At 43.7% G+C, this 22350-nt stretch overlaps 1 protein-coding gene across 4 annotated transcripts in view; it reads right to left on the bottom strand.

Moving 5' to 3' along the window:
- Wwox (WW domain containing oxidoreductase) overlaps nt 1-22350 on the bottom strand; it is a 930576-nt gene that overhangs the window by 400141 nt on the left and 508085 nt on the right. For 2 of the 4 annotated variants that reach the window (XR_015450909.1, XR_015450905.1), the window contains exon 8: nt 1-22350. This exon is cut by the window's left edge and continues 164125 nt beyond it; it is cut by the window's right edge and continues 216469 nt beyond it. The exons of the other annotated variants lie outside the window; for them this stretch is intronic. The gene's annotated coding sequence lies outside the window, so the exon portion shown is untranslated. 4 annotated transcript variants of the gene reach the window in all.

Genomic DNA, 22350 nt, shown 5'->3' on the forward strand with positions numbered 1-22350 from the left:
AAACATCATGGCAGGAGGGTGTGGTAGAGCAAATCTGCTAATTTCACGGCAGCCAGGAGGCTGAGCAAGAGGACAGTGCCAGAGAGGAAGGAGTAAGGGACCAGATGTAGTAACCAAGACCATACCTCCATGGCCCACCCAGACACACTCAGAAGGGTGCTCTACTAATTTGCTAGGCGTTGCTTAATCCAATGAAGTTGACATATCAGGATTAACAGTCCCTACAGGTATTATGGTGGCCCAGGAAAACAGGATGACTCCACAAGGCAACTGTCTATGCTCTCCATGAGCAGGGCAGCTCTAAGCCTGCAAACACCAACAGGGCTTGTGAAAACACAGGTGCTCAAACATCTGTCCAGATGAGGATAAAACCCATTGCTCAGAGCTGACATGTGAATGAGCCCTAGAGTCAAAGTACATCCAAACAAGCGATGGCCTGTGCATAACATCATCACATACACAGATGACAAACTCATGCATCCCTTAACCATGAGGCTACATTCAGAATAATGTCCCCTTCGGTGATTTTGTTGTGCAGAGTGTAGAGTGTACTCCTAAGCCTGTAGGCTCTGAAATGCATCCTTGTCCCTGAGCCACTGTATTCTCTCACCTGTCCTTTCCAAACATAAACTAAGTCAGCTACAGTGTTACTGTACCATATAATTTAATGGGATTGCCATTGCAAATGTAGTCCATCATTGACCAAATATTGTTCAGGGCTTAACTCTCTCTATAAAACATATTTATATACATACTATATATGTAATATTTATCACATATATCATAATACTTATTGACTATGTTGGTCTCCAGTTTGCGTGCAGCAGATATTGAGAATTTCTCTCAGTTCATAGTAATATAAATATAAATAGGAGTTTCAAGAGCTGCTGCAGTCAAGCTAGGGACTGAGAGGAGCCAATGTGTTCTTCTCGTCAAAAGTCGTGAATGTTGCAGTCCAGCAGCCAGCAGGCTCACACATGTGAAGGCAGGAAAATGTTGAGGATACTTGAGGAATTCAGCCAGGAGGAAGCAGCTTTTCTGCTTGATTCAGGCTTTCAGCTTATTAGATAACATCCATCCCCATTAGGAAGGGCAATCTGCTTTACTCAGGCTATCAATTTAAATGGTAACTTCCTCTGCAACAAATATCTGGGTATCCTGTGACCCAATCAAGTTGGCATCTAAAAGTGGCCAATATGGCCCCACTTACAAAAAAACACACTCTGCCCTCAAGCTCCACAAGGTCATATGCCCCAAACAGCGCACATCTCCATCCACTAGAAATGTCAATCAGCAGTCCCTAAGATGAAGGATGCAAAGGTAAATAGGTACATTAGCACGACAAATATTTATGAAATTTGCATTAGGAACATCATGGGAAAGGTATTATGGGCAAACTATGTATGAAAATACTGAAGATAAATTCAGCACATTTTATAATACAGCTAAAATTACATTCTCAAGACTCACGTGGTGGGAAAAAAATATTCCCTTCTCGGTTTTCTTGGAATCTTTGTACTCATAAAAAACAAGAGTCTCCTTTTGATGCGTCTTTGTGGTTAATACCTAACATTCCCATTTAGAATCATGGGGAATCCTAAGTATATAACCAAAATTTAACACTACCATTTTGTGTATTTCTTGTCTTTGGAATAAGTCTACATTGAAATACTCGATACTTAAAGGAATCAGTGCTAGAAAGATTTCTAACCACTGTAGTGTTGGTATACATCTTTGAAGTCACACAGTCTATAAGAAGGTTTAGAAATTACTGGGCCAGTACCCAAAACCCTGGACCAGTTGACACCTCACTGTGAGCAGCCTGTCCCTTTGCCCCAAGCTCTAACCTGAACCCTGAACTCTAACCTGGGCACATCATGCCACTAAGTGAAGTGCCAGGCCCTACCTTTGATTAATATAGGTGACAAAATATTAGCCAGTGTCTAAGCAACCCGAAAAGAGAGAGCATTGCTGGGGCTTTTGCAGCCCACCCAAGCTGGGTTTACTTACAGAAACAGAGACAAGCAATTTCCTATCCATGATGGCAAAGAATCTCAACATTTCCTCAAATTAACAGCAAATATAGTGTGTTGAGTGCTACAGTGACATCACCACAAACTGCTCTGCAGTCGATCTGATACTGTGAGTCTGATATTGCTTTATTAATGATGATTATTTGGTATTCTGGAAGGAAAAAACCTAGTGATACAAAATGTGTAATCGCTGCCCAGTTTCTACATTGCCTCTAGCTGCTGAGTTTCCCAGGATTCTTAGTTTCTGTGGTTCCCCAACAACACAGACTGTACACATCCCATGAGAGAAGCCAAAGGAGATATTTGTTCTGTACTTTTTTTTCTAAGAAGTTTATTTCCCCTGGACTCACGTGAATGAATCCTAAGAAATTAAGGAGTCCCTGTGCCTCGCAAGACAACACAGGGATTAGAAGAAAATGCTGGAAGACAGAAGGAGGGGTAGATGGCAAGGAGGAGGGGAGGGCAAGCTGCATTCTCAGTTCCCAGTATCATCCTAACAAATACACTTTTTAGTACGAATGTAGTTGGACAATATATAAGCAGATGCTTAAAACCAAAACAAAAATTTACATTCTTGTCCACATAGTTTTATTCCAAGAATGCTAGGAATTCTTCAAAAATTTATTATAAGGAGTAAAAACAAGTAGCAAAGTTACCGTGCCATCTATTATATACAACAGCTAGAAGCAGCACCATGAGCAGCCATGTGGCTGGTGAAACACGAGGGAGAGGGCCAGAGGAAGGCAGGGCTGCTGCTGAGCTCTGTCTGACATTTCACTGGGTCTGCTCGGCCGAGAGCTTTGTTTAAATCTAAATGAAGTCCTGTGGGTCTGGGACCACAGTGGTTTCCCTATGGGGAAGAAGAACCACATGGCACACTCAGGAATCAGAACTGTGGATTCAAACCCTACCTCTGACTCCTAGCAGTTGAGTGACCTCCAGAAAAACCTTCACCTTCTGATTAGGGTCCTGCGGCTATTGCAGCAAAACACCACCATCTGGGTGCTCCAAACAGCACAGATTTGTTCTTTCACAGCAAAAAGACCAAAAGTCCAATCTTAAGGTGTGGGCAGAGCTGTATTTCCTCCAAAGGCTTTAGGGGAGTTTACATGCCCATATCTTTTGGGGGCCCCATCCAACCACTCTACCATCCCTAAGTTGTGCTTTCTCGTTTATGAAACAGAGACCATCACAGTCCCCACTGTACCCTGTTGGCAAGGCTAAATGAAATGATCCCACAGTTTCTGCTATTCTTGTGACCTCTGTGCTATGAGGAGGAAACTAGGAAACAGGAAGGCTTAAGTGGAGTTCTGAAGGTCCCACAGCATATTAGCAGTTGAATCTGGATGAAGCTGTCTGGAAATGGAAGATGATTTTGCCTCTTAGAACCACGGGATGTAAACGCTGGAAAAGACACTGGATCGAGTAGACCTGCAGTTGTCAAAACGCTTCTGGAGCCCACAGCTGCGTCTCCAAGACTCTTCCAGAGGCTCGCTGAGGTCCAAGCTCTTTTCACAATGATGCCAAGGTGCTATTTCACTTTCTTACTTCATTCTTTTACAACCAGACAGCTGAGATGGGATGCAGACGCAGAGGTGGGGTCTGGTTGGGTCCTAGAAAGCCAGGCCTTAAAGACTTGGGCAGAGAGCTGTCACAACCCCATTTTGCTCACTATTTGTATGAAAATATGGTTATTTTACATAAAAAGATTCTTCATGTCAACGCACAATGGCTTACCTCTAAATGAATTAAGAACTAAGTAATTTAAATTTTTCCACTTTAATTCCTCTTATGATAAATATTGATAGATGTGACCCACATAATCAAAAGCTCTTTGGGGTCCAGGAAAATGCAGAGGAGGACAGTTCTGAGAGTGGACAGCTGAGAAGTCAGCTGCTGCCAAAGGTGGATGTCCTTAGGACACACAAGCTCTCCATTGGCCCACTAGGGTGACATGGCAGAGCTGACCCCTGCTGCTCATGGGGTCCAGTATCAGTCCAGCATCCTCTCCATTTGGCACTGTAACCTGCCAGGACTCTCCATGGTTACTGAGACAAAATTGACTTAAACCAAAAAGAACGTATTAGAAAGAACCAAGAGAGTTTCCAGATTGAAGGGAATGTTCCTTGAGCTAGAGCAGTAGCCCCAGGGACTCCAGGATTGGAATCCAAGGCTTAGGGTTCATTTTCTTCCTTTCTCTGGTCTCCCTCATATCTGTATTAATGCAACAAGCACCTGTAAAACACCTACTATGTGTTGGTGCTCTTTGCTAGCTGCCTGGCCTCCAGAGATGCAAGGTGAAACAATGAAATGACACTGTTGCCCTTGAGGGTCTCTGACCAGAAAGAACTGGGAATGAGATACATCCCGAAAACTCTACTCACAAATAAAGCCTCATCAAACCATTTTCCCTGCTCCCCAGGAAAAAAAAAAAGTCTTCTTGCGGGTGCAGGAAATGGATGCACAATATTTATTCAGAGCTTACAGAGTGTGATTTTCAATCCCAAGGGCAATGAGATGATTTTGATGTAAACTGAGAAGAAATTGCATGGAAATACTTTCCCAGCTCCGGGGATTTTTGTCTTTCCAGCAAAGAATGTCACATGAGTGAGGTCTGCTTACCCTGGATCCCCAGACCAAGGGGCTTTGACCCACTCTGCTAGATAAAGAGAGGGACAGAACTTGGAAATGTATTATAATGGTGCTGTTCATAGTGGTACAGTAAACAAAAATGATCTGCCTTAACTTCTAGAAGAAGGACGAGTACTAATTAAGGAAGAAATGAATGGTTATTCTTAGATGTTGCTAAAAATTATGTCAATGAAAACGCTCATTTTCACAGAACACAGTGGAAGATCTAAGCTGCTAGTTAATCAAAGAGATAATATGACCCATTGACCACATTCGATCAACTGGGACTTTGTTCATTGCTGGTAACCAGAGCCCCTAGAAGAGGCCTCAGCTAGTGGCAGGCACTTGCTGAAGATTTAATTACAGATTACAAATGAAGGGGTGAGATCCAGACCCGGGGATGTGGCAGGAATTGGCCAGATTGTCACTGAAGCCATTTTCCTGTGTTTCGTGGATGGACTGAATTCATGCCCCAGGAATGAGGGTGAAGAAGATTCCCCCATGGTTCTGAGTGTCCTCTCCATCTCCTGCCTGGTCAGGACAGAGGGTGCCTTGGTGGAGCTGGGGGATGAATAGCAAAGCCACCAGGTAGATAAAGTCTAAGTCCAAAACTCAGCCATATGAGACTGTGTAGAGCCATAAATCTATATGATATTAAAGATTAAATGTATAATCACTGAAATTTGGGGGTCATCTGTTACATCAATCACTTATTCGATTGATACAAGAAGAAAAAGCAAGTTCTTTTTGACCTCACAGAGTGGGAAAACCAAGGAGCCACCTGCAGCAGGCTGACTCAGTGGCACCTCAGCAGGCCAGATTAGCACAGGGCCCGGTGCCTTGACCATGCTAGGGAGGGAGGGGCGGGGCGCAGAGAGGGCGAAGAGGGTGAGAGAGAAGCAAGAAAAGATGAAGCTGAAGCAGGAAGGAGAGGAATGTTGGTGACTGAGGTCCATTTGGAGTGACCAGCGTCCTGCCTTGGCCCTGTCTCCTGCCTCAGTCCTCAGTGGGGAATCACTGACCCCAGGGACAAGACATTGTGCTCAACAGAGCTGGGAGTTTGCAAAAGCTTCCCACATCATCGCATTACGTTAGTGCAGAGTGCACTGAGACTCTGGACTATTCTATCTCACTTCTTTCCCTGCTTGGGTATTCTCTCTCTCATCCAGTCCTCAGGCTCTTCCATGTTGCAGATGAGGGGACTGAGACCTAGAGGGTGGAGTACATTTGTTCACAGTCACATCTGGCAAGAAGTTGAGTGCCAGGTGCAAGACTGACCCCTACAGCTGCGATCGCCGCTTGCCACACACCCAAGTATGCTCTCCTGCACAGACAGGAAGCAGGCCTTGTGCTGGGGCTGTCCTCAGTCTCTTTGAGCCCCCACCAGGGCAGCGTGGATGTGATAATCCTCAAGGTGTGTGAAGGAAGATACGATACTGATTTTCCTTAACTCCTCAAAATGCCACCTTCTAGGGGAAAAATGGTTGGGTGATAAATTCACTTCATAATTTACATAAATAGCTCCATAATGGGCACAAGTAGCAAAGGGCAATCAGATACAGCTGGTTTCTGGGGACTGTGGGGAGACGAGTGAGGATCACCGATATAGGGTCTCCATTTGTTCCATTTGTGCGTCTATTTGTTCCATGTGTCACTCATTTGGACAGAATGTAGAGCCACTTTATGTGTGGGAAAAGAGAGAGCACATCTCTGGAACCCCTGCCGTGTGCCTGGAACTATGGGCATTTTCTCTCACCCCAATTCCTAGAGGAATTCTGTGACGATGCTATTGGTCAATCATCATTTCAGAAAAGCTTCAGAGAGGTTAAGCTCTTTCTCTGGTCATGCAGGAGTAAATGGCAGAATCAGGTTTCATGATACATGCTCTTTTTTTCTTTCCTATAGGGAAACATTTCTAAAATGAGTGGCTCAGACTGTCTCAAACTTACCACTTATGAATTTGAAGAAAAGAAAACACTTTTTTTTCCTCCTTGGAAAACACACTATCCATATAATAATAATAATAATAATCATATAATAATAATAATAATTGTTATCACTACACAGGAATTCACAAGTAAATGTAAATGGTATTGTGATAGTTTTAAAGCCTAAAGGGGGAAGGGAAGGAGAAATTTAGCATTGGGAAGAAAATATTCGTTGTTTTAATTATGGAAAAATACATTTTTCTGGATCACCAGAGAACATATAAATTAAGGATAACGTAGAAATGTAATGGTCTATAATATATTTATGACATTGCCAATGGTGAGACACAAATCAAGACCTTGTGCAGATTCTGCATGAAGAGATTTATATAAATATGAGTATCTTTAGTTGTGCTGTCAAGGCTGCCTCAATGTCCTGAATCCATTCAAAATGTTTACCTTTCATGGTCTTTTTTAACTTTGAGGAAGAGCCAACTGTCACAGCACACCAGATCCAATGAATAAGGCAGATGAAAACACATCCTAACATTTTTTATGAGCCTGCCTTTCCACTAAATGACACTTAGCAGTAGCATTCACTGTAGTTTTGATCACACCTTGTAAAGACACTCATGAAAGAGGACTTCCAGAACTGCTTCAGAAGGTGGCAAAAAATATGGGATAAGAGTGTCGTAAGCAAGGGAGAGTATTTTGAGAGGGAATAATGGCAATGTGTCTTTTACTACAATTAAACAAAAAATGTAAACAAACAGCATATTTTTTCATCAGCCCCTGAATATATCCACATGATCAGCAGTAACAGCCTCCATTGTATGGCTACTAACGTGCAGGAGGTGGCAAGAATAGATGCAAATGCTGAAAGGGAGGCCTCTGGCTGCACTCCTGGCAGGGTCCTGACAGTTGTGTGCCTTCAAGACAGAGCTGTGGGTTTCACTCCAGGGATGGGGAGGGACGCCCTTATCATCTGGTTAGGGCCAAATTCATTTCAGTGTAGCGTTGCTACTCCTGTTTCAGCAGATTCTCTCCCCAAGAAGCTATCAAATGTGCTTGTGGAGAAAGCCACTTGGACGCCGCGTGTGTAGCAGAGTTGGGAAACAGACTCTTTGGAAGAGACAAACAAGCAGAGGCCAGTGAGAATTTATAGCATAGCCCTAGCTTGTGGAATCATAAAACCTGAGTGTTTTCTTTTACAGAGTCACAGCCTCACATTTACTTCAAGGGTCAAGAATCTGAAACACTGGCAGACTTCCTAGGACAAAAACGGGGGTCAGAAATCCTCAACATCTGCCAGCATTTCTCAAAGACACTTTATGATATGAGATCCTGAGGTGGGATGCTGGGTTCCTAAGGACTTTTCCAGAACAATAGTGATACTTAAAAAAAAAAAAAGAAAAGAAAGGGGGGGAGCACATTGCGTATTTTGAAACAGACTGTGGTAAGAGTTTTTTTTGTAACAGATATGGCCACTGGCAATCAACATTTCTTGGGAGAAGAAAGAAAATAATTCAGGAAGAGCTATATACCTGTCCAGATTATTATTAAGATTCTCTCTGTCTCTCTCACACACACACATCATCTTCAAGTCTATCAGGCAAATCACAGTGGGCCTTAAGTCATACTTCTTGGGTCTGAAAGATGCATATCCATTTTGAAACCCTAACAATTTAAAATTAGGACAAAAGGGAATATTGTTTGTAAGACCAAGAAGCAAGAAGGAGGCAGTTCAACTTGCAGAATAACAATACGATTAAATTGAAATCGTTGTTTTCAGAACACAGTCATTTTATAGAATGTACAGTAACGCTTTTATATGTAAATTATCTAAACTCAAAAAACCTTTCACTTTAAATTGAATTGAGACTAGCTTAGAGTATAACACTTTGCTACAAACGTGCTTAAAATGAATAAAACAGTAGAGTGAAACAAATAATATTTTGCAGAAAGGTACTGGAAATAAATGCTGGGGGTTTTCCTTTTTCATTTATTTGTTTGTTTTGTTTTTGATTGGTGTGTGTCCTACTAAGAGAAACAGATAATACTCCTGGCTACAAATTCATTCTTAACTTGCTACTGTTTAAAGCTAAGTGATGTTTTCCATTTGGTAAATTATAAATGTTACCAATACTCCTCAGAGGAGGAAAGTATATATGAAAGTATATGTGAAAATATTATGAGCCAGTGTAAGACAGGACAAACTAACTTATTTGAATAAAGATGCTTATTTCAAAATGCCTTTTCAATGTATTTGGGAATTTCATTTTTTTTTTAAACTTGTAATTAAAAATCCTTCTTTCCTTAATCAAAGGTACACATGTCTGTCATACACTGACATTTCATCTCGACATTATTTCTTGGGTGTCTTTGAACATCTACAGACTTCTTGGGGCACATATGACTGTCCTTCCCAAAACTGCATTCCTTCAAGATCAGCTTGGGGTCTTCTGACTTTTGTTCTTCCCCTGATATAATCATCCAGCCACCATCATTTCCATCGTGTCCACGGCCAGGTGCTGGCCTCAACTGTGCTCAGAGCTGTACTCGACACCTTGTGTGCATTACTGCCTTCTGTGAACACGCACCTCCACCTTGGAGACTGGAAGACAGGCTTTGAGAAGTAAGTCGGTGCCTATGACTCCCCAGACAAGAGGCCTTGGATTTGAGACAAAGTACACGTCATGGGTCCCATAATCTCCACCAGTACCCTGCAGCTGTGCTGGAGAGGAACTCTGTTTGTGTGTGTATTCACCCACTATGGGGACATAGTGCATGGAGCCTTAAGGTAAGATAAGGTTTTTACTGAATTAAGAATTTTCTAATGAACTGATGAAGGTTACTTCAGAAGAGCCCAGGTGCCTTTTCGCCCACAGAAGAATCAATTCCACCCACTCCACCCCATTCTTCTCCTCTATCTCCTTAATCCGACCAATGAATTTATTCATCTCTCTCCTATATGAAGCAGCAGAATAATTCCTGGCATATATTATGGGCTAAATAAATATTTGTTACCTTAATGAATGCTTCAGTGATATACAGATAGATTTCCCATCATGAGATGAAGAGAAGCAAAATGGATTGACACATTAGTTTATTAAAAGACATGCTTTTCTGACTGGCTGATTTATTTTTGCTGAACATCATGTCTTCCATTCAAATACGGAAATCAGGCAGAAACTTCAGATCTAGTTATGAAGTTCGACTCCAACTCTCAACTTAGCAAAGAAGCATTAAATTCATTTAGCTCCCAATACTGTAAAAAGCCAATGATAACTTTTGAGCTCATTGTTTTTTTAGTTTTTTATTTTTGGCATCACAATAATTCTTTTATGATGTATCCAGTTTGAGTTCCTCATGGAATCTTCTCCTCACATGGAAATGCATATGGCCTCTCTGGTACAACAGCTGCATAACTACATAATTGTCTACAAATGTGCAAAATAAGTACCCAAACCAATAAAAAATAATAACTTGGGCATCCATAAAAAAGAGATACCATAAACAAGCAATGGCCCATACTTTCTCTATAAATAACTATGGAGGCGAAAAGACAACCACCAAAATCCCTATTTGAAATCCCTTTCTATAAAGCAAATAACATTTGCAGTCTGCCGAGCTAATACCATTGTGCTTTCCCAAGCAAAAATGCTTTTTATTAACATATATCATTTAGGCACCATTAAAGTAACTGCACAGAAAGTGCATCTATTTACAACGAGACACTTGGAGTTCGGTCCACTACGTTCTGCATAGGTTTCAAACCAGCATGCAGCTTCCCAGCACCAAGGAGGCAGAAAATACAGTCCAGAGGAAAATGCAAGAGATGGAGAGGAAGAACACTGTCTACCCTCATCCTCCACTGGATCCACCAGTCCGACCAAAGGGAATTCTTCCATTCAATGTCCAAACAAGAGATGAAGTCTCATTCTTCAGTGCCTCTTTTTGGAAAATCCCTCTTTTCTCCCATTATGCTACTCCCTCACACATATCTGGGGAAACTTCTCCTTGGTCATCAGAATTCCACTCAATCATCTCCTTTTCCAGCAAGTCTTCTTTGTCTATCATCAGACCCTTCACAGAAGCACCATGAACCCTGAACTCTTATCAATGCAGAAACCTCATGTACATTTGCTGACCACTTACCAAGAGCCAAGCATAGCTCAAAAGGAACCACAGATACAGGAATGAGCAAGATGGGCAAGGAGCTCATGCTCTGTAGGTAAATAAATATATAGTGTGATATCAGTAAGACTATGTTATATTATTTATTTTAGTTCAGTTTCTATACTTGTTGCAATTATAATGCTCTTGGCTACAAGGAATTACTAAGTCCTAAATCTCTATATTGACTTGGAGTTTCAATTTAGCAAGATCTACTGAACTGATTTAAATGTAGTTCAACTGAAAAAAACACACCTGTATTTACTCACGTCATAGTCTGGGTCAAGCACAGATCAGATTGTACCAAAGATTCTACTTTAACAGAGCTTACAGCCAGTGCCTGGGCCACTGGGGTCATAATTGGGATCCCCATGTGATACCCATTCTTTTACACATTTCACAGCAAACGTTACCTTCTGTCATCTTCACAAACCCTTGTGGCAGGTGTAACAAGCCCCAGGTAACAGCCCCATGTACAGCACCCCTAGCCTCTGATCTTCGAGAAAAGGGCATGATGGCACCTTTTGAATTTGAAAAGAGAATGAACAAGTAGCTAGTGAGATCAGATAAAGGGAATCTGGCAAAGGAAAGAGCTGCACACTAGAAGGGTTGGGAGTGTAAACTGATGCTGCAGAGAAGATGATCCTACAGCAAGTGCTGTGAGGAGGTCCCTGCAGTTTGGAAAGGGACACTTTTCTCTCTGTTCCACACCTGCTAGAAGCCTGTCAAGGAGTCTGAGATGGTTTGGATGAGTGTCCCCCAAAGGCCCATGTGCCAATGGCTTGGTCATGCATGCTACCCTTGGGAGGTAGCAGAGCCTTTAAGAGCTGGGCCTACTGGGAGGAAGTTAGGTCACAAGGACATGCCTTTGAAGAAGGGCTGAGACCCTGACCCTCTCCCTCTCTCTAGCTCTCTCTCTCTCTCTCTCTCCTTGGCCACCATGAAGTGGGCAGCTTCCTTATCACATGTTCCCACCATGATGTGTTCCCTTGTCAAAGCCCCAAAAGCAACATGGCCAACCAAACATGGACAGATACCTTCAAAATTGTGAGCCAAAATAAGGCTTTCCTATTATAATCTGATTGTCTCAGGTATTTTGTCACAGTCACAGGAAGCTGACTAACACAAGGTCCCATGGATTCTGCTATAATGTCACCAAGAGTGCAGTGTGTAGGGATGAGGATTCTCTCAAAACAAAACATTACAGCAGGGACCGACAAGAGCCTGGCACGGAAACACATGCAGGGTGGCATGAGAATCCAGAAGAGGGACTTCACTAACATAGTGCGTGGAGGGTGCACCTGGGACAAAAGACTCAGTGAGCTTTCTCCATGAAACCCTTCTGGTCTCGAAGGACAAGCAGGACTCAGCAGGTAGACTAGTTTCTAGGCCTGCTGTAACACAGTTCTACAGACCAGGCAGCTCAGACTGTGCACATAAGGTGTTTCACAGCTGCAGGGGCCAGAAGTTGGGAAAAGGGGTAACAGCAAGACTATGTTCCTGTCACAGGCTCAAGGGGAGATCTTTCTTTCCTTGACTCTTCAGTTCCTGGGGGCTCCAGATGTCCCTCAGTCAATGGCAGCTCAATCTTGGTGTCTGCCTCTGTCCTCACAGTGTTCCCTCTGTGCCTCTTCACATCATCTTCCTTCTGTCTCTGTCTTTGGGTCCATATCCCTCCTTTTCACAGGGGGACTAGTCACATTGGATTAGTACCCATGCATATGACCTCATTTTAACTTGATTACCTGATTTTTCCTTCTTTCCTGGCCTGTAGACATTCTCTTAGTAATAGTAATTATTAGGATGTGTGCTGGGACCTCCATGATTTCTTACTCAAACCTGCTAGGTTGGGCATTTTGGCTGGTGATCCTATCACCCATTCACCATGTCCTTCTGAACCCTGGGAGGCTCCCACCAACTCTTGCTGCATTCTTGGAAGCTCAGTGGTCACTGACAAAGTGCATGCCATTCACACATACCCCAAAGTCAATTGAGGGTAGACCCAGATGGTAGTATTTACTTTCCCTTCTTCCCACCTTGAACCCCAGAGGCATGCGAGTGCTGCGGAGGCCACCTATGACCTTAGAAAGTGACCCAGAGCATCACAGGGTTGGAGACCCAAAACTCTGACAAGTGTCCAGCTGCTGAGCCAGCTGAACTAATGTCAGCAATAGCTTCCCCAGTGGGATTCCCATTAGGCAAGAGAAGACAAAGCCCTATTAGGCAGAGTTCATTTTACTTGTGATTTCTGTAACTTGCAGCAGAACTTTGCCCTCACTGATAAACCGTGTCATTGGTTTGTATGTTTCCAACTTTGACCCAGGACAATCTGCTCTCCAGCTGTTGGCTGTGGAGCTGGCATAAGCCACGTTGAATCATGCCAGGTCATGTCATCTGTCCTTTCAAACATCTTATATCATACATTCTATGAGATCACACCCTGCCATGACAGTCTCTTTTGGCTTGAAACCATGCAGCGGCATCAAGGAAGAAATCTCCCATCCTTACTGTGGTTTTCAAGGCTCTGTGTGATTCTGCCCATGCCTACCTCCCACTCTCCACCTTGAATCTCCCCCAACATACTCTGCTCAGGTTTCATTCCCTTTATCAGCACCTCAAACCTGGCCAGCTGCTTCTCAACTCCAGTGGTCTCCACTACTACCTCCTCTCTCTGGAACCCTCTGCTTCCACATCACTGAGTAACAATTCCTTGTTACACTGCACGTGGAAGGCCAGCAGGACATGTCTGTCCAACACACAAGGCCAGAGCTAACGTTAACTAAATGTAAGAGCATGATGTGAACTCGCTCTAGAAGGGGCCTCCACAGAGTGGCTTTGGGGTCATCCAGACTCTGAAAGTCATTATCTTATCTTCTTCCCATCCTAACAAGGCCAGTGTCATGGGAACATAATCCAGGTGTGCACCAGCTCTGAGTGGAAGGCAGAGCCAAGGCCACAGGCAGGCTTAGTCTTTCTGTTCCATCACCCCAGCATGTCTTCAAGCCAGGATGCTGCCCAGGTCCGCACTTCCCAAAGAACAGGTCTGTACTAATATGTTTGCTGGGGCTGCCATAATAAAATACCACAGCGTAGGTGGTCTGAGGAAATGAAATTTATTGTCTCAAGTTTCCAGAGCTGGATGCCCAAGACCAACGTGTCAGTGGGGCTTGTTGCTTCCAGGGCCTCCTGCCTTAGTTTGCTGTTGGTTGTCTTTTCCCTGTGCCCTTACATGGCCTTTCCTCCAAGTATGTGTGTCCCTTGTGACTCTCGGTGTGTTCAAATTTCCTTTTCTCCTAAGAATCTGTATCAGTGACTTTCGATCATCAAGACATAATACCTGACATGCACAACGTAAAAGAAGAGAGGCTTATTTTGGCTCATAATTCTGAAATTTCAGTCCATGGTTGGCAGGTTCCAAGGGAGAAACAGCATGGTGGAAGGGGCGTCTGTGAAGGAAAGCTGCTCACAGTGGTCAAGAAGCAGAGAGAGGAAGGAAGGCCCGGGGAAGGAGACAGACACTTCCAGGGCACGGCCCTGTGACCCACCTGTTCCTACCACATCCCACCTCCCACCAGCACACTCCATCAGCAAACTCACTGCTGGATAAATCCACTGATGAGTATAGGCCCCATGATCTAACCACCCTCTAACAGCCTCGTTTCTGAGTACATGAGAATCTGGGGCACAGTGCAGATCCAAACCACAATGGGACATCGCCTGGATAGAATGAGGGGCCATACCAATGGATCTGTCTCTAAAAAGATATTCTAAAGCACTGAATTAGTGCTTCAACATACGAATTTGGGGGGAAACACAATTTAGCTCATAAATTATACCAAATAATTATACCTTCAAAAGGGCAGACCTCTGCTGATTCAGTTACCAGCAACTATCTCTCTATCCCAGCTTACTCCATGCTCTGTCTAGACGCTCTGGTGTATGGCATTGGCTATTTCTGACTATTTTTGGCAGCTGGCTTCTTGATGCCTCTAGAAAACATTTTCTTTCCAACACACCCTGAAATGGATAAACTTAAATGAACCATTTAGATCAGCCCACCATTGTGAACATCTTCTAACCTTAAATTATTTCTCCTGTCCTCCAACTGTTTGTTTCTAGATTATTTTAAAAGAAATCCTAGACATTCTACCATCTCATGTGTCAATTTTTCAGGATATAACTTTAACCCTAAATGAATTTTATTTTAAAAAGTACCATACTTACAGGAACGATACTTTCTTAATACCTTGTATTTCTTAGTTCATATTTAAATTCCCCCAGTTGGTCCAAGGAAATGGTTTTGATGGCAGGTTCATGAAATCTACATCAAAACAAGCTGATACATTGCCTTTGGATGCTGTGTCCCTTAAGTTTCTCCCAATCTACGTGGTGTTTTCAAGTCAAGCAAACTTGACTTGGTGTTCAGGGCACTTTCTCAGGACATTTCTGCAGAGCCCCTGTCACCTGAGATACAGGAACCCAGGAGCCCCGACCTCCATAACGGGAAGGTGCTCAGGCTGCTTCATGCAGCCAGCACAGAGGGTGGATGAGGTAATGTCTGGGAGGGCAGCTTCCAGAACAGCTTTTCTTTCCCACTCTGAGTGAGGACTTTGTCCTGACTGTGGGTTACTTTAAACGGCGTGTGCACAGAGGGAAGTTGTAAGATGTGCTTGCAGGATGAGTGGGTCAACCCTCATGTGTTCAAAGTGGAGTAGGCGGGTTTTAGAGGCTTCCGGAGGGCTCACTCCTTAAGGCTGATCAGAGTTGAAGGCTAACTGGAGACTGGAGGGAACATGCGCTTTCCAAATGTGTTGGGTCCCTTTAAAGAAGTGCTTCCCTGTGAGCTGTTTGGTTCAAATACGTTTATTGGACAGCGGTACATAGGGACAGCACCCTAAAAACACGTTTTTAAACCTTAAGGTTTATCATTCTGTGATGTGTTCACACTGTAATCACCAAGATCCTAGGGGCTGGTCTTTCAAACCATTATTCTTGAACAGTTATATGCCCTAAAACTGATATTCACGTTAGTTGATAGATTTGAGAAAAATGTTAAATATTCTATGAAAGTGTGCATGGCTGTAGCTACCTACCTAGTCTTAGAAATTCACTCCAAATCACATAGAATGGCTACATCTCAGCATCTTTCTCCTATCTGCTGAAGAAGTATTCACTGAGGCTATTATTGAACAAGCCACAGAAATACTTAATTTCTCAAAAAAGAAGAACGGTAACTTTTAATGCCCACAAATATACAAACATACACACAACAGGGGTGATTGAAACATACTGTGAATGTTTAAATTTTTTTAAAAAGTGTCACAGTAAAGACACATTTCCATTAATCTTGTGCAAAATAATTCCGTTCACTTAGAACACACATATCCCACCATTCTTGCCACTTCCTGAAGCACTTCTGGGAGTCTTATTTTATCTGAGTGCCTTTAGTTATGTTCTCATGGCTGCCTTGATGTCCTGAATCAATTCAAAATGTTGACCTTTCATGATCATTTTGACTTTGGGGAAGAGCCAGAAAGCACACAGTGCCAGAGATGGTGAATAAGGTGGATGGGGACTCATCGTAATTCTTTATGAGCCTGCCTTTTCATTGGATTGCGCTTGGTAGCAATATTCACCCTATTTTTTGACCATACCTTGGCAAGTAGTCACAAAAGAAGGCTTCCAAAACTACTTCAGAAGGTGGCAGTAATCATGGCATAGGTGTGTTCTAAGTGAGGGGGAATATTTTACGGTAATAAATTTTAAAAATTCAAACATGCAATGTATATTTTGATCACACCTCATATATCCATGTCACTATTAACTTTTCTAACAATTTACATAAGGCACAGTTGAAGGCTTCAGGATATCTTCGTTTCTTTATCATACAAAGTCAGATCAGTGAGAACAGTGAGGATTCTGGAAGGTCTTGCCTTTGTTAGGCAGTTGGCTTGAAAGAGACTGTATTGCATATTCTCCCACTGTGACTGCTGGTCTTCTCTTTCCAAAAGTCCTGCTGAGTGGCCATTAGGTCCTGAATCCAGGCCTCAAGAGAAAAAAGTTATTTATGGCCCAGATGTTACTAGATGAACAAGCAGAAAATAAAACTGTGCAGAGAGGGGAGAAATGCTCTCCGATGTCTGTTAGCTTTGTTTGCACCTGGAGAAGGGGCCTGCGCTTGTGTGTACCTGTGTGGCCAATGCCGCAAGGCAAATACTGCAAAGGCTTGGCGATGCGTTGCACTGAGAGGAAGGGATGGCGGGGCTAGAAGCAGCACCCCATGTGCTGAACTCACAGCTACCACAAGCACAGCTCCTGGTAGTTTGTTGTGAGTCCATCTTGGTGACTCTCAGAGCTATTTTCGGAACCCAGTCTCTTAACTACTTCCAAAGCACAGACTACACATCAGGCAACCTGGGGAGGCTTCGGTGTAGATGAGAAATGTGCTCTGAGGTTCCAGGTGGGAAGGACGAGCAGGTCAGCGTGGGGGAGATGCCGCAGTAGGGGAGGCTTGACTGCCGGGCAAGGACACCCAGGAAGTGTCACAAAATGAGCATCTGCTCCTGGCCTGGCCAGCAAGAAAGGAAAACAGGCTTTGGAACAAGAAGCCTGACAGGGAGCAAATTCTGAATGAGGTGGCAATGTGGGAATAGCAGGGTAGCTGGCTTTGCTTCCTCGTTATGAGGCCTGAGGTGTGTGTCATCCGGAGTGCATCAGCTTGGGAAGCTCTTGGCAGTGCCAGCGCTTGGAGGATGGTGTGATGGACAGAAGACAGAAGGTCTTTATGAGACAGGAGCGACCGTGTCAGAGAGGACCAGAACCCCCGGGTGTCAGGCTGATGCCCACAGCCCTGGGGACTGCGGCTGGCTGGCCTGCCACTTGGGGCCTCTGTACGTGGTGGCAGCTGGTCTGCAGGCTCTCCTGCAGCCAGCGACTCTGACAAGCTGCTCTCTGTGATCACTGCTTAACTTAAATGAGTTAATCTCATTTTCCAGATGAATTGTTATTTTGTCTCCCGCAGGCTGTGATTACAGGATAAAAGAATTGTGTGAACAGGAGGGTGTGGGCTTCAGAGCGCCTCATCCCATGGGCTCCCCCCGCAGGATCTGCCTCCTGCCTGGTCCCTGCCTGGCCCCCATGTGATGGGTCAGAAAAGAACAGGGGACTGCACCACGACCTATGAGCAACAAACTTTTCAGATGAATTATGTTACTTCCTAAAACATGTGTGTGGGAGGGGGAAATTTATCATTGTGTTTTGAAACACAGTTTATGATTCTGACAAAATGTAACACACTTGCAGGGCAAAATGGATGTGTAAATGACAGTGTCTTCAATCTCTCTCTGTCTCTCTCTCTCTGTCTCCCTCTCTCTCTCTCTATCCTCTGTCTCTCCTTGCTTTTACAGCACATCAGTTAACAAACAAGTCTACACCAAGGGTCCACTCAACATACCAAACACTCTGCTGGGTGCTGGGTGCTGCGAAAGATTTTTTTTTTTGAAAGAGGCCAACTCCCAATTTCTCCTCTGGAGGAACTTTATGGCCTCTGATTCATTACTAACACAGCATCCTTCTTTCATTGAAAAAAAAAAATTGGGAGTGTGCACAGCAATAAATGGCCCTCCCTCCACAGCACAGAGAACTGGGTTCTAGTCCACTCTGACTCCCTGGGAGTCTTGGGCCAAGCTGCTTAACCTTTTTGAAGTCAGGTGTTTTAATCTGGCAAAGAACATTAATTACGCCCAACTTTCAGGGTGGTGGTAGGGACACGCAATAAAGTTACAAAACTTTCCCCAGGGGGCAAGTGCTTAATACAGAGTAAATTCAAATGTAAAGATTTCTCAGAAATTAAAGAACCAAAGAATGTTATTACAGCTGAATGACAGAGTGGGCAGAAATAAAAGGACACTAAATGTAAGGGCCAGATCTAGCAAATAAAAATATGGGGTGCCCACTTACACTTGAATCTCACAAAAACAGCGAACAATCCCTTATTACAAATATATCCTACACAGTATTTTTTTTAAGTGCATGTTCCAAATATTACATGGGATAAATCTTTTTTTCTAAATGTTGGTGTTTATCTGAAATTCAAATTGACCTGGTTGTACCTTACTTTACCTGGCAACCCTACCTGAAGGCTCTGAGGTGAGAAGGCCCAACCTGAAATCTTATCTAGAGCTGCGTGTCTCTGGACAAGATACCTTAGCTCCTTCAGCCTCTGTTTCCTCATCTATGGAACTGGGGTAATTGTAAAACTAATACTTGCTTAACTTGACTGTGGTGAGAATCAGAAGCTACTGGAAGAGAGCATGTTTTGTAGTCTGTGAAGTGCCACACACTGATTTGTTTGTTGGTCCTTTGCATATCTGATTTTGAGTGACTGCTTTAAAACACAAAATTACTGCTCCTCGTTCACCCTCCACAAGCCCTTATCTCACTCAGCCCTCTTCTTTAAGGAAACAGCTGTCATCAGTAGATGACCCATACACCTTACTGTGTGACCTGTGTGGTAAACTACTAAACCTCCCTGAGCCCCAGTACACACAACAGTGATGATAATCAGATTAACCTGATAGAAATTTGGGAACATTACATAAGATAACACGTGTAAAGCATTAGCTCATTGGCCTTGTCATTGGCTGCAGTAAGCATGAAAAGATAACCATTTTTTGAAAAAAAAGGTAAACCCTAATTAATAAATCCTTTAATTATTTCAGATTATTTAATTTAGCATGACTTTGTATTTGCACACATTTCTTCATCAATAGATACAAAAGGGCATCGAGGATAGAATATGGAGGGGAGGGAATCATAAACTGCAGAAGGCCTGAGCACTACTGATGCAGAACACCCAGGGGCTCTATGCCTGACTCGACTTCCCCACAGGGAGAGGAAAGCTCAGGACATACTGATGTGGCCTGGGCTGAGCAGAGGCTGCACCAAGAAGCCTGCAGGGGCATCTTCTGCCCCAGACGCTGGGGCAGGAAGTCTCTCATGCTGCAGCAAGGAGGCAGCACGCACACCTGGTCACCATTCTTGACACTGCACATCTCATCCCTAGATTTAGGGGTTTTCTGCAAATGTTGGGGAAAATAGATTTTTGCACACTGTTAAATGTGATGCCTGTAGCTTTGTAATATGTCTGAGGAATTATTTTATTCTCTAAAGAGTCACATTTGGAAAGGCGGTGAGAGGAGGTAAGTAAACCCCTGACACCAGGCCCATCCATGTGCATGATCGGAATCAACGCTGTAGGGACATTTCGTGCAACCCCAGATGGCTTTCATGCAAACAATTCGATCTTAACATAGTCTGACTTTCTGTTTGAAATACTCCATGGTTTACAAAGATGAGGGTCCCCTCAGGCCCCCTGGGTGACTGAGTCACCCTGTGGGATGTCTGCATCTGCCAGGTGCAGGGACTCCCAGAGAGGGTGCCCGAATAGGCACTGATCCCCCAAATCAGGGGCTGCAGGCTGCAGGTAGGGGTGGCAAAAGAGGCTCCTCCTCCTGGACAAAGCCCCATGGCTCCCATACCTGGAAAATCCACCTTCTTGGGACCGAGAGACTGCTCTCGGCATGCTGAGGCCTCTGCTTCCTACTCTGCTGCCTCTTTCTAGTGGGGAAATGAAATGGTGGAGAAAGGGGAATGAAAAGCTTCAGAAAGAAAAGTTAGGGCCCAGAGAAAGGCAGAGAGATGGGAGCGCTGCACTGCAGAGAAAGAGGGAATCCTGAGGACCAAAGTGCTCCTCTGAGGAGAGATTCCCAGAGAAAGCAGCTACTGGAGGAAGAAACCTGCCAGGTGCTTCAGCCTGGGTCTGGAAGGGACTAATATGTGTGTCTCAGGGTGTGTGTGTGTGTGTGTGTGTGTGTGTGTGTGTGTCAGAGAGAGACACTTCCATATGGGGTAAAGTGTGAAAAAAGAATAAAGTTAATCAAAAAAGATACATGTATGAATCTAAGTGTTTTCTTGTCCTTATTAAATCTGGAGTATGAGAAAATAGAAATGTTTTAATTAAAAATTCATTATTATAAATAAGGTATGATCAGGTTTATGAGGCTGCAGAGAAAGTCCAGGCTGACAGACTCCCAGTTTCCTGAGGATAAAGACTTCCCTGAACTCACGTGGTGTGCCCAACATCGACACCACGCTCCACCTTCACAAAAGATGAGAAAATAAAATAAGAGGATACCTGGACCTGGCCCCTCACATTCCCCATCAAGATACAGCATCACCACCTACTGGCAATGTACCAGAATTGCGGGCGGAGGGCTTTGTCCTGTGCTGGCTTGCGTTCTAAGTATGCACAGTAAGCTTTGCAGGTCTGTGTGGCATTACACCAGTCACCGCAGAGGGAGAACCGGAGGTAGGAATGCAAATATTAAACTGTTTTGCAAGGGTGATTCCCAAACAGTATCAGCTCCCCCTCTCTGTCCTTTTCTGTTATTTTAAGTATTTACTTCATGAAACCCTCCCGGATGTTTAAGGCTGCAGCAATGCAGGCTAAGAGCAGAGCCAGCTCTTCGCACATTAGCAAATGTTTGTGGGGAGGGCAGCTTGACTGACAACTGACAACGGGATGACAGCACAAAAGCTTTTCCCGCCACACTGCTCTCGGCTTGTTTCTATATTCTCTCAAAAGATGTCCCTTTGACTCTTCTAGACTTTGTTTTGTTTTTCAGGTAGACCAAGTTGCCAGCTAGGTCCAGAAGCTACAATGAATATAAACTATGGGGAAGAATAACATTTGATAAATGTAAACAATATGCATAAGGAAAACATCGCAGATGAAAAACTCACATACATTTTTAGGGGTTGCCAGACTGAATGCAAATAGCTTTGGAAAATATAAGAACTTGCCTCAAAGAAAATCACAGCCTTACTAACCCATACTAACATGTTACCCATACTAACAACACCATAATGCTAAAAAAGGAATAAGTAACTAAATAAACCAGGCCGCTGATTCTCAGCACAGTCACTTTAGAGGCCAGGTTATGCTTCTAGAAATGTTAAGTGGGGGCCAAATGGGAGAACCAGGAAGGCTGCTACTTCTCTGGGCTCCCTCTTCCAAAAATGTACTTTGTGGTTTAGAGGATGCAGGAGCAATTACAAAAAAGAATTCGTGCAGACTCCAGGAGAAGCAGTGTGAGGTCGGTGCTTTGAAATCACCTGGCCTCCGTGGTCTTCCAAGTCAGCCTGAAACAGAGGAGTCAACAGGGAGAAAGCAAACAGAGCGTTTCCAGACCGCGCCTGCAACTGGGAAAACTGTCTGCTTACTATTACGCCCTTCCAACATGTCATAGCCATTTCCACAGGAAGGACACCTTTCCCGGGGCGCAGACCAAGAATGCATGACTAATTTTAACCACTTGTGCAAAGCTCCTAATGGAAATTTCAAACAGCCTTTATGGATCAGAGTTTCATAAACGGTATACAAGGGAGCAACAGATACTAAGTCTTGCCCCTTGCATTGACCTACAGACATGTACTGAGTTACTGAGTCACTGGGCTGTTTCATGGGTCACAGAAACTATCACTTGTTTTTGGTTTGTTTGTTTTTCGGGGGGTTGTTTTTG

Source organism: Heterocephalus glaber, unplaced genomic scaffold, assembly GCF_053883595.1.
Source record: "Heterocephalus glaber isolate CG9 unplaced genomic scaffold, H.glaber_assembly_v1.0 deba00000071, whole genome shotgun sequence".
In the NCBI taxonomy this organism is placed as follows: Eukaryota; Metazoa; Chordata; class Mammalia; order Rodentia; family Bathyergidae; genus Heterocephalus; species Heterocephalus glaber.